The sequence below is a fragment of the Chelonia mydas genome, chromosome 5, assembly GCF_015237465.2.
Source record: "Chelonia mydas isolate rCheMyd1 chromosome 5, rCheMyd1.pri.v2, whole genome shotgun sequence".
NCBI lineage: Eukaryota > Metazoa > Chordata > Testudines > Cheloniidae > Chelonia > Chelonia mydas.
In genome coordinates, this window is record NC_051245.2 from 24,446,936 (window position 1) to 24,461,888 (window position 14,953).

At 43.3% G+C, this 14,953-nt stretch overlaps 1 long non-coding RNA gene across 1 annotated transcript in view; it reads right to left on the reverse strand.

Annotated features, from left to right (window-relative positions):
- Nucleotides 1-14,953, reverse strand: part of LOC114020435 — a 73,887-nt gene that overhangs the window by 42,384 nt on the left and 16,550 nt on the right. Inside the window, exons 2-3 of the long non-coding RNA XR_005225916.2 lie at nucleotides 10,029-10,090; nucleotides 6,127-6,239 (exon numbers count right to left, since the gene is read on the reverse strand). This is a non-coding gene — a long non-coding RNA (uncharacterized LOC114020435). The remainder of the gene's footprint in view (nucleotides 1-6,126; nucleotides 6,240-10,028; nucleotides 10,091-14,953) is intronic.

A 14,953-nucleotide genomic window follows, 5' to 3' on the forward strand; every position in this document is an offset into this window, starting at 1 on the left:
TTGAGTTTTCCCAGGTTTCAATAGTGCCTGTGCTGCTGTAGCTTCGCTGTTGTTACGCAGGCAAGCTCGATCAAGGCTAGCTTGGGTACGTTCACACGCGCTTCGCTCATTCCTCTGATTGCAGCATAGACGTACGACATAATTTCTAAAAGTGAGAAAGGGTACGCAGCTTCCAGAAACTGCCTAGAATATGTCTAGATTTAGGGTATAAGAAAAAAAAGATATTCGCAGAATTATTATTTCCCTGTGTGACTCGCATCTAAATCATCTATAGTTTTATTACACTCACAAACAGAGCTTCAGTTAAAAAAAATTGTTAAATCTAACTTTCAAGTCTGATCCTGTTGGTCAATATTATGTGAATAATCTGATCCATGTGATAAAACAATAATAATTAATAAATAATTTAACAATAATTGCTAGTGTTCACTTAGTGCTTTAAATAAGCTGTAAAATGTGACCTCCAAAATAAGATTATATACTAATAATACTCCATATCAGAAGAATAACATATAGTTGCTGTTACCAAATTACTTTTATTAAAATCAAGTATACTTTCCATTTCTTAAGTACAGATAGGTAATAGAATGTGATGATATAAAGCAGGCAGCCCTCATAAAATATTTTAATAAAGAATCAGTCAAGCATAAATGACCATTTTCTCCAGTATTATTTGTAATGTGATAGGCTATCTACATCAAGAGTACAAGAAATGAGAATCAGAACAAAAGTAATAACCCTATCTATAGACCATCAGTTGAATGCCCTTCATAATAATAAACTCAAAGAATGAAATACAGTAATTAAAAGTAAGATAATTAGATTGAAAAAATAACTTGGTTTCTGCTGACTGATGATGTGTTTACTCCCAGAAAGAAACATTACAATATTAATGGTAAATTACATTATTTACAATATTACAATATTAATGGCAAAACCTATTAATTCTGTTACGCTTTCCATTTTTTTGCTATGTGAATGATTTGAATCTACCATCTCATTAATAAATTGATTGGAGCTCCGCAGGGAGGTGGCACACTGTCTAAATCTGTCTTTATTAGTCAAACATCATTTAAGATGATAAAAGTTCTGATACATGATCAACTTGCAGCAAACACACAATATTCAAATCAAGACCTTGCTAAAAATTCCCACTTGAAGCCTATTGTGTCTGGAGGGTTCTTTGTGAGAAACAACCACTTGGTAACATGAAAACTCACCAAAAACCCAGTATGGAGCTAAATGAAACAGAGGTCCTAAACAGAAAACAGACACTGAACTGTTGTTTCAAAAGACTGTCATAAAAATATACAATGCAAGTAATTCACAGAGAATTGCACATGTTCCTCTGAATTCTTTGGACCTCTATTACTCATTCCTAACTAGACTTCTATAGCCACCCTGGCTCACAAACATTGATATTATTCTGGTCTAACAGTGCTTTAAAACACTGAGAATAACGTTGCCATTTATAATGTTGCCACTTATAATTGCCACTTATAATGTATGAAAAATTCAAATTAGCATCTTTCCTACTGCAATAACAACATTCAAGAAGAGCTGTGAGATTAGTTTTAAGATTCCATTAAAATGGTCATTTTTGTTACTATCAAAAAAAGAATCAATGGACACAAATCAGACATCAAGAATTGTAACATTCAAAAACTAGTAGGAGAGCACTTCAATCTCAAGGGACACTGAATAACAGACTTAAAAGTGGCCATTCTTCAACGAAAAAACTTCAAAAACAGATTTCAATGAGAAACTGCAGAACTGGAATTAATTTGCAAATTTGACACCATCAAATTAGGCCTGAATAGAGACTGGGAGTGGCTGGGTCACAACAAAAAATAATTTTCCCTCTGTTGATACTCACACTTTCTTGTCAACTGTTGGAATGGGTCACATCCACCATGATTGAATTGGCCTCGTTAGCACTGACCCCCGCACTTAGTAAGGCAACTCCCATCTTTTCATGTGTTGTATCTTTTCATGTGCTGCTTACTGTACTTTTCACTCCATGCATCTGATGAAATGGGTTATAGCCCATGAAAGCTTATGCCCAAATAAATTTGTTAGTCTCTAAGGTGCCACAAGGACTCTTTGTCGTTTTTGGATGAATTAGTTAATGTTCATTGAGTGTCTTGAAGATAAAAAGCACTCAATCAGAGCTAAGTATTATTTAAGTACAGTATTAATACATCTTCATAGCAGGTGGAAACATAACTTCCATTGGCCTTAATGTTGTACATAATGGGGAAGCTTGTACTACTACTGTTCATTTTTTATTTTTTTCTGGGATTAGAGAGAGGACTTCAATCCATCATCTTGTCCATCACTGATTTTGCTAGTGAATCTAGTCATCATATAATTTTATTGCCTTATTGTCAGAGGTAGAAAACCAAGAAAACAAGAAATGAAAAAACAATTTAAGCAGTTTTATTTCAAGTGTTTTTGAAATATATCTGTACAACTACACAATATTAAAATCAATGAGATTTAAAGAATGGCAAACGCAAAAATGATAATAAAACTTACCCAAGTTTCTCTCTGTGACATATCTTACATGTGTTACTCATGAATTTAAAGAAATACCATAAAAATATTAGTTCAGGAGAAGATAGCTAACAGTTTATTTTAATAATTAGCTTTTAGTTCATTAATTAGATGTCTTGTGTAGACCTACCTCCATTTTCTACACCTTTTAAAGCATATTTAACATTACACTTAACCTTTTAAATCAAATGACTAGTTTTTATAAAAAAATATTTCAAGTCTTTCAAATACTAGATTTTTTAGCACTTTATGTGATTTTACGCAACAATATATTCTAGATATCAGTGTATGCATACACACAATATGCTGTTCTCCTATACTATTTCAATTTTCCGTTAGGGACTGTGACGGGGTCGGGCCAGATGGCTACAGGAGAGTAATAGAAGGCAGATATATTAGCCCCAGGCTAAGCAGGTCCCTTTTCCCTGGGTAAGGTAACAGGGAAGGTTTTTTTTTTTTTTCACTCTGATATTGACATCTTTATTTTAGCTCCCATCAATAAATTACCAAAAAATAGAGGAAAGGAAACATTTTTGGAGACAGATAATGACGGAAAACAGTAGCATATACTCTCAAAAAAGTAGCTCATAAACTAATCTTGATAGTGAAGAATAGGCAAGATTTTAGGGAAATCTCTGGGAAAAGAGAAACAAAAAAAAATCAAGCTTCTTAAGTGGCAAGTAAGAAATGAAATCATGCAAATGAAGCATTACTGTTGTGACAGAGTCAGGCCAGATGGCTACAGGAGAGCGATAGAAGGCAGATATATTAGCCCCAGGCTAAGCAGGTCCCTTTTCCCTGGGTAAGGTAACAGGGAAGGTTCCAGAACAATCAGGAACCTTCTGGAGACAATTAAGATAGACAGGCTGATTAGAACACCTGCAGCCAATCAAGAAGCTGCTAGAATCAATTAAGGCAGGCTAATCAGGGCACCTGGGTTTTAAAAAGGAGCTCACTTCAGTTTGTGGTGTGCGTGTGAGGAGCTGGGAGCAAGAGGCACTAGCAGCTGAGAGTGAGAACGCATACTGTTGGAGGATTGAGCTGTACAAGCATTATCAGACACCAAGAGGAAGGTCCTATAATGAGGATAAAGAAGGTGTTGGGAGGAGGCCATGGGGAAGTAGCCCAGGGAGTTGTAGCTGTCACACAGCTGTTCCAGGAGGCACTCTAGACAGCTGCATTCCACAGGACCCTGGGCTGGAACCCAGAGTAGAGGGTGGGCCCGGGTTCCCCCCAAACCTCCCAACTCCTGGTCAGACACAGAAGGAGTTGACCTGGACTGTGGGTTCACGAAAACGGCCAAACTGAGGGCTACCATGAAGCTCCAAGATGAGCAAATCCGCCAATAAGCGCAAGACCCACCAAGGTAGAGGAGGAACTTTGTCACAGGACGTATTTCAAGACAAAGTAGTCTTTTCCTAACAGCTCTATCCACCGTAAGTCATTTTTAATCATTTATATTACTGGATTCTTTGGGCATTACCATCATGATCAGGCCTCCTTTGGACTGAGCACTGTATGAAGATAGTTGAAGCTTAATCCTTCATTCCCTCAATATCCCCAACGTCTGTAAAATGCAATTATGCTATTTGAATAAGTTTGAGAGAGGGCATAGAAGCAAAGGGGGAAACAATTCTGTCTGAATTTCCAATTTAAGGTCCTGGTTCAACAAAGCACTTAAGCACTTTGCTGATTAGGGATGGTTTGTTGAATCAGAGCCTAACTTTTGTCCACTGTTTCTCACATCTTTCACTATTGCCTAGTGTTTGTTCCTTCCACATTAGTCATTCCTTACATAATTTCAACTATTACTTCTGGCAGTGTTTTGATTCTCATGAAAAAAATGTTAGCTGCACTTCAAGTATTCAAGAAGGAAACTGTTGTCTGTTCGTAAAGCAACGAAATGCTTAAACGTGCATGTATTCCAGTGGCTATTGCACACAAGCACACCATTAATTCAGCCATATTCAATTAGTGCTCTGGGGAAAAAAAACGTTTGTATTGGCTTCAGCCTCAGTACAAACTGATTCTGGCAACAGAATAAACAGTTATTTGAATAGTTAAAACAGCCAATGTTCCAGGAGGCTGCTCTTTGCCGCAGGCATTTTCCATTGTCTCGGGGAATGAGGTGTGTATTCTGTCGTTGAAGTTTTTGCATATCATGTCAGCCATTGATTTCCAACAAAAATAAACAAGCCATTTGATTTTCTGAGCTGAATATCTAATTACAATATCGCTAACTCTTTTCCTCAAAACTTCATATGTTCTTTTCCTCACCACATTGCAGCACTAACAACCAGAGGCGCCGACTTTCTAATTTTCCTAGGGTCTCGGCCTCAGACGCCACCCCCATTCCACCCCTCCACCCAAGTCCCCACCCTGCCCCACCTCTTCCCAAGCCATTCTGCTCCCTCCCCTTAGTGTGCTCCGCCCTCGCTCTGCCCCGTCCTCTCCAGTGCCTCCTGCATGCTGCTCACCAGCTGATCACTGGTGGGCAGGAGGTGCTGGGAGGGAGGGGGAGGAGCTGATCGGTAGGGCTGTGAGTGAATGCTGAGCACCCACTATTTTTTTCCCCGTGGGTGCTCCAGCCCTGGAACACCCACAGAGTTGGCGCCTATGAACCCAACGCAAGAAAAAGAATCTTTCCACCTGATGCACAGTTGCCCTGCAATGATGTTGTAGGTCAAGGAAATTAAGTTAATATATTTTGCTATAAAGTCAAAAATAAATGTATTTACTAATACATGAGACCACAGAAAAACAGGAGTGTGGGGAAAATAATGCACAGTGCTCAGGAAAAATAGGAGAAAAAGAATACATACAAAGCTGCTGTAAGACTAAATTGTTAAACAGGTCAACAGATCACAAGAATGTTATTTGCTCTTCTTCCCTCTTCAACAAAAGAAGCTGCAGCCAATTGGTATTCCAGAGTTCCCCTTCATCCCACTCAGGATCTCATTCTGTAATTCTTACTCACAAAAGCCATCCCATTTAAGCCAATAGGACTGCTCAGGTAATTACTGTGATGAATTACCCCTAACCCCACCCCACTCTGGGGTGCCACCTGATGTACTGGGGTACCACTGAGCCCACCTACTCCAGCAGCCTAGGCTCCCTTACACTGTCCTGCTGAGCCAGGCCCTCAAGCCTCCTCCAGCACACACACAGGTGGAGACACACCCAGCTGCAGAAAGACATCAGCTCTGCATGGGAAGACTCAGTTCGGGAATTGCCCAGCACTCAAATGCACACCCCCCTCTGGGGTGCAAACCCAAAATCGTATTATCTTGCGCTGCACAGAGAGCTGTACAGCATAAGCTCATGAAATTCACACCCTCCCTCAATGTGGAGGAAGATATGCACAGCTTTTTGGCCCCCTCCCCCCCCCCCTTATGAATTCCACATAGTGGTTTTAGAAAAGAAAAACAAATTTATAAACTACACAAGATAGATTTTAAGTGATTATAAGGGATAGTAAACAGATCAAAGCAGATTACTGAGCAAATAAAACAAACACATGAGCTGAACTTACCACACTAAAGAAACTGGTTACTAGTAGTAATTTCTCACCCTAAATGTTGTTTTAGGCATTTCCTTCACAGGCCAGATACCTTTTCCAGCTTGGACTCAGCTCTTCTCTCCCCTCTTTTGTCTTTGTTTCTTAGATGTTTCCAGAAGTAATCCTGGGTGGGGATTCAGTGAAGAAAGACCCTGATAAAGTCACTCCCCAGTCTTAAATAGGTTTTACATATGGCGGGAACCCTTTGCTTTTCAGTGTGGTTTCCAGACCCTCTCCCCCCAGTGGAAAAATACTGGTATTCTGTCATGTAGTCCAGTACCAGGTGACATGATCACATGACCCTGCAGTGTCAAAGCAGCCATGAGTCAAAGATTGTTTGTAGCATCCCAGGAAACTTCTCAGGAAGGTGGGCGTTCCCCAGGTGTAAACCCACTTGTAATTGATACATAGTCAATATTCCTAACTTCAGATACAGAAATGATACAGGCATACAAATAGGATAATCATATTCAGCAAATTATAACCTTTCTAATGATACCTCACATGCCTTATCTTGCACAAAACATAGCATAGTTATGCTATAATCATATTATAACAATATTTCTATGAAGAATATGTGGTGTAGCGTCACAATTACTACTCAATGTGAAGAGCTGCAGATGCAGGCTCCCAGTGACCAGACCATACCCTGGAAGTAAGGGAAGTGATCTATACAGCCTCAGCAGTGCTGCTTTAACTTCCCTCTCCCCACCTGTATTTCAATAGGGAGGTTTACTTAGTGTCTACATACACAGTGCTTTTGGGCCTTATAAATACCAAGAAAGATCCTCAGTTAAACACTGCCACTTAGAAAAGGCTCTCGTGTGCACTTTTTTTTTTCACCAGTATGGAAGACAATGCTCTATGTGCTTTCTTTGTTTTGTCTGGAACTTGTTCAAATCACACTCTGCTCTGCAGAGTAGCCAAACCAGGGCATAAGAGTACCTGTGTTTTAAGGGTATCTTATGCTATGCCTCCACCTGGAGGTCTTCTTCTTCTTTTGTATGGCTGATGTAGAGCAGCAACAATTTCACCTGAAGTTGATTGAGCCAAATGGCTACATCAGGAGTAGCAGAATTCATTGGAGTAATGCCTCCTTCATATTTACAAATTGGGCAGTAGGTAGTGATATTTAGATGGTCTGTTGTGGGGAGCCACACTTGCACTCTGGGGAGTCCTTGATTTTCCATTTGTGCATTAGATGTCCACATGTACCATGGTTAGTTTGGATTCAGTTCATAGTTTACTAAGATGAACGTGGAAGGTTGAACCAAGGAACTTTCTGCGTGGGATACGGCACAAGGTGCTTATTTTTTAAGTCTTGTTTAACTCAATCTGCTTTTCAAGCTTCCTTCTGATTGTAGCCTGATTGCATGAAGGTAAACGAATGTTCCCAGAAAGGCTTGCGGGATTTAAGATGTTGCGGGAGGGCATTGTCAAGGTCTTGGTGGATAAGAAGACATCTGTTTTCCTGGATTCACTGACCTTTGTGGAGTGTCACAGAAGTTCGGTGTGTTGGCAGGGGAGTGATATTAGAACAGGTAGCCATGGTGTTGGAGTCAACTTAAGGGTTCCAGTGATGCACCGCATCACTGTATTCAGCTGGGTGTCAACAAGTCGCATGTGGCTACATCTGCTCCATACCAGTCCACAATATTCAGCTACTGAATATACAAGTGCTATTGCAGATGTTTGCAACACTGATGCCGATGCACCAGGGTGTTTTGGATTATGTTGCCTCTCATTTTTATCTTTGTAGCTACCTTCTCAAAGTGAAGATATTTGACACAGGATAACATGCACAGACTAAATGGAGCCATCCCAGAGATGCCAGGAGGTAGGAGCATAAGCAGCCAAAGCAGGGATAGCTGTACTGCATGAAGGGTGGAAAATGGGGGCCTGATGAGGCCACGCCTCCCCCCAGTACCATTCTGGATCCAGAATTGTGCTCAGGCAGAACTGTGCACACTGAGGGGGCACTAGGACCCACATCCTGCCTCCCCTTCTTCCACTGCGTGGGCTTGGGAGAAAGCTGCAAAGACGAATCAGCCAGAAGGGACAGTAGCTGCCAAAGCGGAGACTTTTGGAGAACCTTCTCTAGTTCTGATTGGATTTCCTCTGCCACGTATCGACTGCCTGTTTGCTCCAACCCTCCATCCCACTCCCACAATCTGTTCACTTCATGGTTGCTCCACATGTGTCTCATCCCCCTCACCCACCTTTCCTTCAATATACCGTCTTCCCTTTCTTTTTCCTTTCATTTAGCTTATCACCTCCTAATTAAACCCACCTAAAGAAAGAAAAAAGAGTGGAACTAAACATGATGTTTGCTGCCATTACATTGTTCATTCTACTTGTGTGTTCATCCCCTTCCCCAACCCTGTCTCTGTCTCATCTATTTAAATTGTAAGCTCTTTGGTGTAGGGCAGAGGTGAAAGTAAGCCGGTACGCCCCGGTACGGCATACCGGCAAGAGCCAGTGCACCATACTGGGGCAGCCTGGCTTCCCCAGGAGGCAATTTAAAGGGCCTGGGGCTCCCAACAGTGCTGGAGCCCCAGGCCCTTTAAATTGCCTCCAGAGCCCCGCTGCTGGAGCCCTAGGGTAGCGGCTGCAGGGCTCCCGCAGCTATTTAAAGGGCCTGGGGCTCCCCTGCTTCTACCGCCTGGGCCCTTTAAATAGCCACTGGAGCCCCGCCGCCGCTACTCCAGGGCTCCGGCGGCTATTTAAAGGACCGGGGCAGTAGAAGCAGCGGAGCCGCGGGCCCTTTAAATAGCCCTTGGAGCCCTGGGGTAGCCGGGGCTCCAGGGGCTATTTAAAGGGCCAGGGCTCCAGCTGCCTCTACTGCCCCGGTCCTTTAAATAGCCGCTGGAGCCCTGCCACTTCCACAGGGCTCCGGCGGCTATTTAAAGGGCCAGGGCAGTAGAAGAGGGGAGCCCCTGGCTCTTTAAATAGCCCCCGGTGCCCCGGGCTGCTGCTGCTACCCTGGTGGGGGGGGCACTTATCTTACACGGTGGGCTGGGGCTGGCTCTGACCCCGTCAACCCCACCCCTTCTGCCCTAGGCCCTGCCCCTTCTGGGGGCCAGAGCTGGCCCCAGAGTACCAGTAAGTCACTCGACTTACTTTCACCCCTGGTTTAGGGACTGTCTTTTTGTTCTGTGTTTGAACAGTGCCTAGCACAGTGCAGCCCTGGTTTATGGCTGGGGCTCATAGTGTGCTATGATAAAACAAATAAATAGTAATAATAATAATAATAATAATAATAAAAAGACAGGTCAGTCACAGGGGGAGGAAGTGAGAGTATAAAACAGACAATTTTAAAATGCTATGCTATAGGGAAAAAAGCTCATCGGAAAAGAAAATTTTGACAATGTCACATTCACACCTAATCTGATTTTTCTCACACTTACACCAGTGTAGTTCAATTGACCTCAATGGAGTTACTCCCAATTTACACCAGAGTGAGGACAGAATCAGATCCTTAGACAAAGCTATGTGGTAACAGTGTCAAGACAGGTCTAAATAGAGATGTACTAAATATTGTGCATTAACAGTGAAACCAATATTTAGTTATTTGGAATTGTTGAAATGTTCATTGGGACATGGGGAGAAGAGAATCACTTTCTAACTACTGTTTTACAAATATACAACACTCTGTATTTTGACCCACTAAATTTAATGACCCACACACTCATAAGGAATTTTAAAAAAGCCAGGAGAAGTTTTGAATTAATTGAAGAAAACATAACAATTAAGTCATTTTGGATGGCAGATGTTAAGAGGCTACACGTTTAGATGTCTGGGTCCACTTTACTGTATAGTAATCATAGCGTATTCTTACAGGACAGCAGTGTAGCCAAACTAGCATTTACAGTTTCTTCCCTACACACATTCAACCAGCAATGCATTGTATTACCTTTTCAACAAGCTCCCCAAATCCTTTGGCTGTTTGCATCAACACAGCTCATGTTTCCTTTACTGTAAAAGGAGAAACAAAGTCTGGTTACTATTTTAGATTTAGTAGTCATTAGACAATCACCACAAGCTAAAACTATGGTTAGCAGGAATAAAGTTTCAGAGTAGCAGCCGTGTTAGTCTGTATCCGCAAAAAGAAAAGGAGTACTTGTGGCACCTTAGAGACTAACAAATTTATTTGAGCATAAGCTTTCGTGAGCTACAGCTCACTTCATTGGATGCATGCAGTGGAAAATACAATGGGGAGATTTTATATACACAGAGAACATGAAACAATGGGTGTTACCATACACACTGTAACGAGATTGAGTTGAACCATTTCCAGCAGTTGACAAGAACGTGTGAGGAACAGTGTGTGTGTGTGTGGGGGGGGGGGGGAATAAACATGGAGAAATTGTTTTACATTGTGTAATGACACATCCACTCCCAGTCTTTATTCAAGCCTAATGTAATGGTGTCCAGTTTGCAAATACTCACCGGCAACCATATACCACACAACAAAACCACTAACCCAGGAACCTATTCTTGCAACAAAGCCCAACTGTGTCCACATATCTATTCAGGGGACACCATCATAGGGCCTAATCACATCAGCCACACTATCAGAGGCTCGTTCACCTGCACATCTACCAATGTGATATATGCCATCATGTGCCAGCAATGCCCCTCTGCCATGTACATTGGCCAAACTGGACAGTCTCTATGTAAAAGAATAAATGGACACAAATCCGACGTCAAGAATTATAACATTCAAAAACCATTCGGAGAAGACTTCAATCTCTCTGGTCACTCGATTATAGACCTAAAAGTTGCAATTCTTCAACAACAAAAACTTCAAAAACAGACTCCAGCGAGAGACTGCTGAATTGGAATTAATTTGCAAACTGGACACCATTACATTAGGCTTGAATAAAGACCGGGAGTGGATGTGTCATTACACAAAGTAAAACTATTTCTCCATGTTTATTCCCCCCCCCCCCCCACACTGTTCCTCACACGTTCTTGTCAACTGCTGGAAATGGCCCACCTTGATTATCACTACAAAAGGCTTTTTTTCTCTCCTGCTGGTAATAGCTCACCTTACCTGATCACTCTCATTACAGTGTGTATGGTAACACCCATTGTTTCATGTTCTCTGTGTATATAAAATCTCCCCACTGTATTTTCCACTGCATGCATCCGATGAAGTGAGCTGTAGCTCACGAAAGCTTATGCTCAAATAAATTTGTTAGTCTCTAAGGTGCCACAAGTACTCCTTTCTTTTTGAGGAATAAAGTTAAATTCCCATTCTTTAGCATGAAAATAAAAATGTGAAAAACTCATTTTTCTGCATGCAACTGGAGATCAGTTCCCCATCTAAAATTACCATCTCCCAAATTTAAGCACTGGTCATTAGAAAGGAGCTAATTCTGAAATACAGGCAGGTATAAATGAAACATTTCCAGATCACAGACATGCAGAGGTAAATACAGACCTCCTTTCTAAAAACTCAACATGGCAGCTGTACCATGAGAAGCTGGAGCATACTGTCTCTGACTAAACTGTTTGCTATTGAATTTAGACGATTTTTTCTAGTGATCTTCATAATCAATGTACTTTTCAGTCTGGATAAAAACAGATGGAAGGTCCCTGCCACCCAAAGGTCCATGTGTAGAGCGTAATTATTATTGCTTTCCCATAACACAGAGTGCTTTCGCTTGGCATGCACTGATAGTTTCAACTTACTCTTTTCAGATCAAAATATCTGGCTGTGACAGGTGTACTCAAATGATATAGTTTTATTAAAACTGTTTTTCTTGACATTTGCACAGAACTTCATCCCAAGTTATTTTGTTTGAATTCATGCAGTAGTATTGCCAAAAACCTGGACTCTGACAGAAAACCTAAAAGCACATTGAGCAAGCAGTTTCAATTGGTTTCTGACTTGCACACATCCAGGCTAAGAGTGCTCTTCTGTCTAGTTAGTGCAAAAATCATTGGAATCACATTTATATGGAGACATGATGTGCATACTGTTATACCCAATCAGAGGGAGGCACAAAATGGGCTGAGTAAGATAGTAGGAACTCCTGCATTCTAATGCTGCTTCTGACATTGACACCTTCAGTAGTCTTGGGTAAGTTGTAATTTCTTTTCTTCAATCTCCTTATCTGTAAAATTGATATAAAAATATTTACCCACCTGTGATGGTTCTTGAGGTACCCAGGACTGCGAGTCACTGCGATACTCCCTGCTTCTAGTGAGAGGGACCCTGGTCTCTGGTACCTGGGTGTTAGATCCTTACCACCACCAGCTTGTCACCCACTTAAGCACTCTCCTCCAAGCTATGGCAGCGCTGTTTTTGCCTTCCAGGTTAACAAGAGGTGCATCTCAGGCCCTGAATCCCCTTGAAGTGTTTCCCTGTGATATCCAGCCCCTGACATTGGCTAGGCTCAGAAATCCCTGATCCTCTGCTCCCAAAGAAACAGCATACCCCAATTTACCAATTTTACCTCAAATCACCACTCCTGTATAATGCACGGTACCTATAAGCTCTTAAATTAAAACAAAAGAAAGGTAATTTAAGAAAAAGTAGAGGTTCCCTTAGAAATAAGAGACAGTAAAGAAGAAAATGGTTACAATACAAAACAAAACAATAAAACATGGTCTTGTAGACCAGTGCTTCTCAAGCTATCTGATGTGCGGGACCCGCAATTTTTTTCCCCACTGTGCGCACAGACTGGCAACCGATGGCTCGCGGACAGGCACCGGTCCACGGACCACCACTTTGAGTAGCACTGTTCTAGACCTTATCTTTATTAATAGTTTCCTTTCCTACCTAATAAAGTAGATTTCTCCCCCCACCCCCACAAAGTTCAGTCTGTTGCAGACCCATCCGATTTCACATGAACCAGGATCCGCTCTTTCATGAAACACCCCCTCTCAATAAGATGCCTCTTCCATGAATGGAAGCAGAATGTCTTTCTCCCCCTGTGATATACTCAGTCAGTCTTTTGTTTTTATTCAGACAGTGCGATCCCCTGTCTGTTATAATGTTCCTTTTTACCTCCAAGTGGTTATGATTCTTTGCAGTTGTCTTTGATGGTTTTCTAGGGACTGTTCTGGGATGGGGCAAGGGTGACCATTGAACCTTCCATTACATCACTGGCTGATCAGGGAGGAGTGAGAACTCCCTCCTGATTGAGTGGGCATCACCTAGCTCAGTAGTTCTCAATGGGGGGTCCTTGGTCCCCTGTGGGGATCACAAGCCATTTAAGGGATGTGCGGGACCCCAAGGCTGAAGCCTGGAGCCCCCCACAGGGCTAAAGCCCTGAGCCTCGATGCCCCAGCAGGTCTGAAGCTGGGAGCTGTGGGGCTGAATCCTGGAGCCCTGGTACCCTGATGCTCCCTGCAGGGCAGAAGCCCTGAGCCCTTAGGTGGAGTTGTAGGGTCACAGGGAGTGTTGCCCCCCCAAACTGCAGTGCCTTACCCAGAGTGGAACAGGGGTCAGGTCCACCCCGCCTCCTCCCCGCCGTCCTTCTCTCCCCCAGCCTCTCCGAGGCCCTGCCCCTTGATCAGGTCGGAGGCCGGAAGCTGGAGCTGGGCAGTGCAGGGCAATTGCTGCTCTGGTTGGTGCCATGGAGCGGGCAGCCATGGCGCTCTCCTGCGTCCTGCTTCTGCTGGTACCTGGGGCTGCAGCTGCTCCTTAGCTCCTAGCCACCTTTGACTGCTTGCACAGCCAGTAAGAGCTGCCTGGGCAGGGGGACCCAGCTCTGGGGCTGGCAGAGCCCTTGGGGAGCAGTGCCCCGGGTGGAACACAGCCTCTAGCTAACTCTCTCGCTGCATTCTGAGCTACCCCCTGACCACACACAGCCCCAGCTACCCCTCTCCCTGCACCCTGAGCTACTCCCCTGCCTGCACATATCCCCTACCTACCATCTCCATGCACCCTGAGCTACCCTCCTGCCTGCGCACAGCCCCTAGCTACCCTCTCCTTACACCCTGAGCTACCCCCGTGCCTGCACACAGCCCCTAGCTACCGCCTGCCTGCACCCTGAGCCGTTGTCAAACTTTTTGAGCTGAGTCCCCACTTTGAGTTATAATTTTTGGTTGCACCCCCCCGAAGAACAGCCATACTGGGTCAGATCAAAGGTCCATCTAGCCCACTATCCTGTCTTCCGACAGTGGCCAATGCCAGGTGCCCCACACGGAATGAACAGAAAGGTAATCATCAGGTGATCCATCCTCTGTCACCCATTCCCAGCTACTGACAAACAGAGGCTAGGGACACCACCCCTGCCCATCCTGGATAGTAGCCATTCGTGGACCTATCCTCCATGAATTTATCTAGTTCTTTTTTGAACCCTGTTATAGCCTTGGCCTTCACAACATCCTCTGGCAAAGAATTCCAGGCAGTTCCTCAACCCAAACAGGCTGGGTGGTCTGGGTGGCCTGAGGTGAATCAGGGAGTGGAGGTGGTGATCCCTCCCCAATCCCTACTGTGTGGAGGTCGTCGAAGCCCCGCTGGGCCCTGCTCCCTGAAAATAGATTTCTAACTATGCCTATGCCCGAGGGCCCCCTCAACCCACCCAGTGGCTAGAGCCCCAAGTCCCCTTCCCCGACTGGGCCATGGAGTTTTTATAGCATGTTGGGGTGGGGGGAGGGGGAGAAAGAAAAAGGGTGATAACCCCTGACCTAGATGTATGAATTCCTGGTGCCTAACTTTTACTCTAAGACTTTAAGGCATAGTTTTCAACATAGTTACATTATTCCTTAAATATTATCAACACACACATCTCACAATAATGAGTATAGATAAGTTATAAGCTTTCAATAGAAAGCGCCCATACTATTCTTCATTGATAAATAAAATGAAAGTAGTGTATT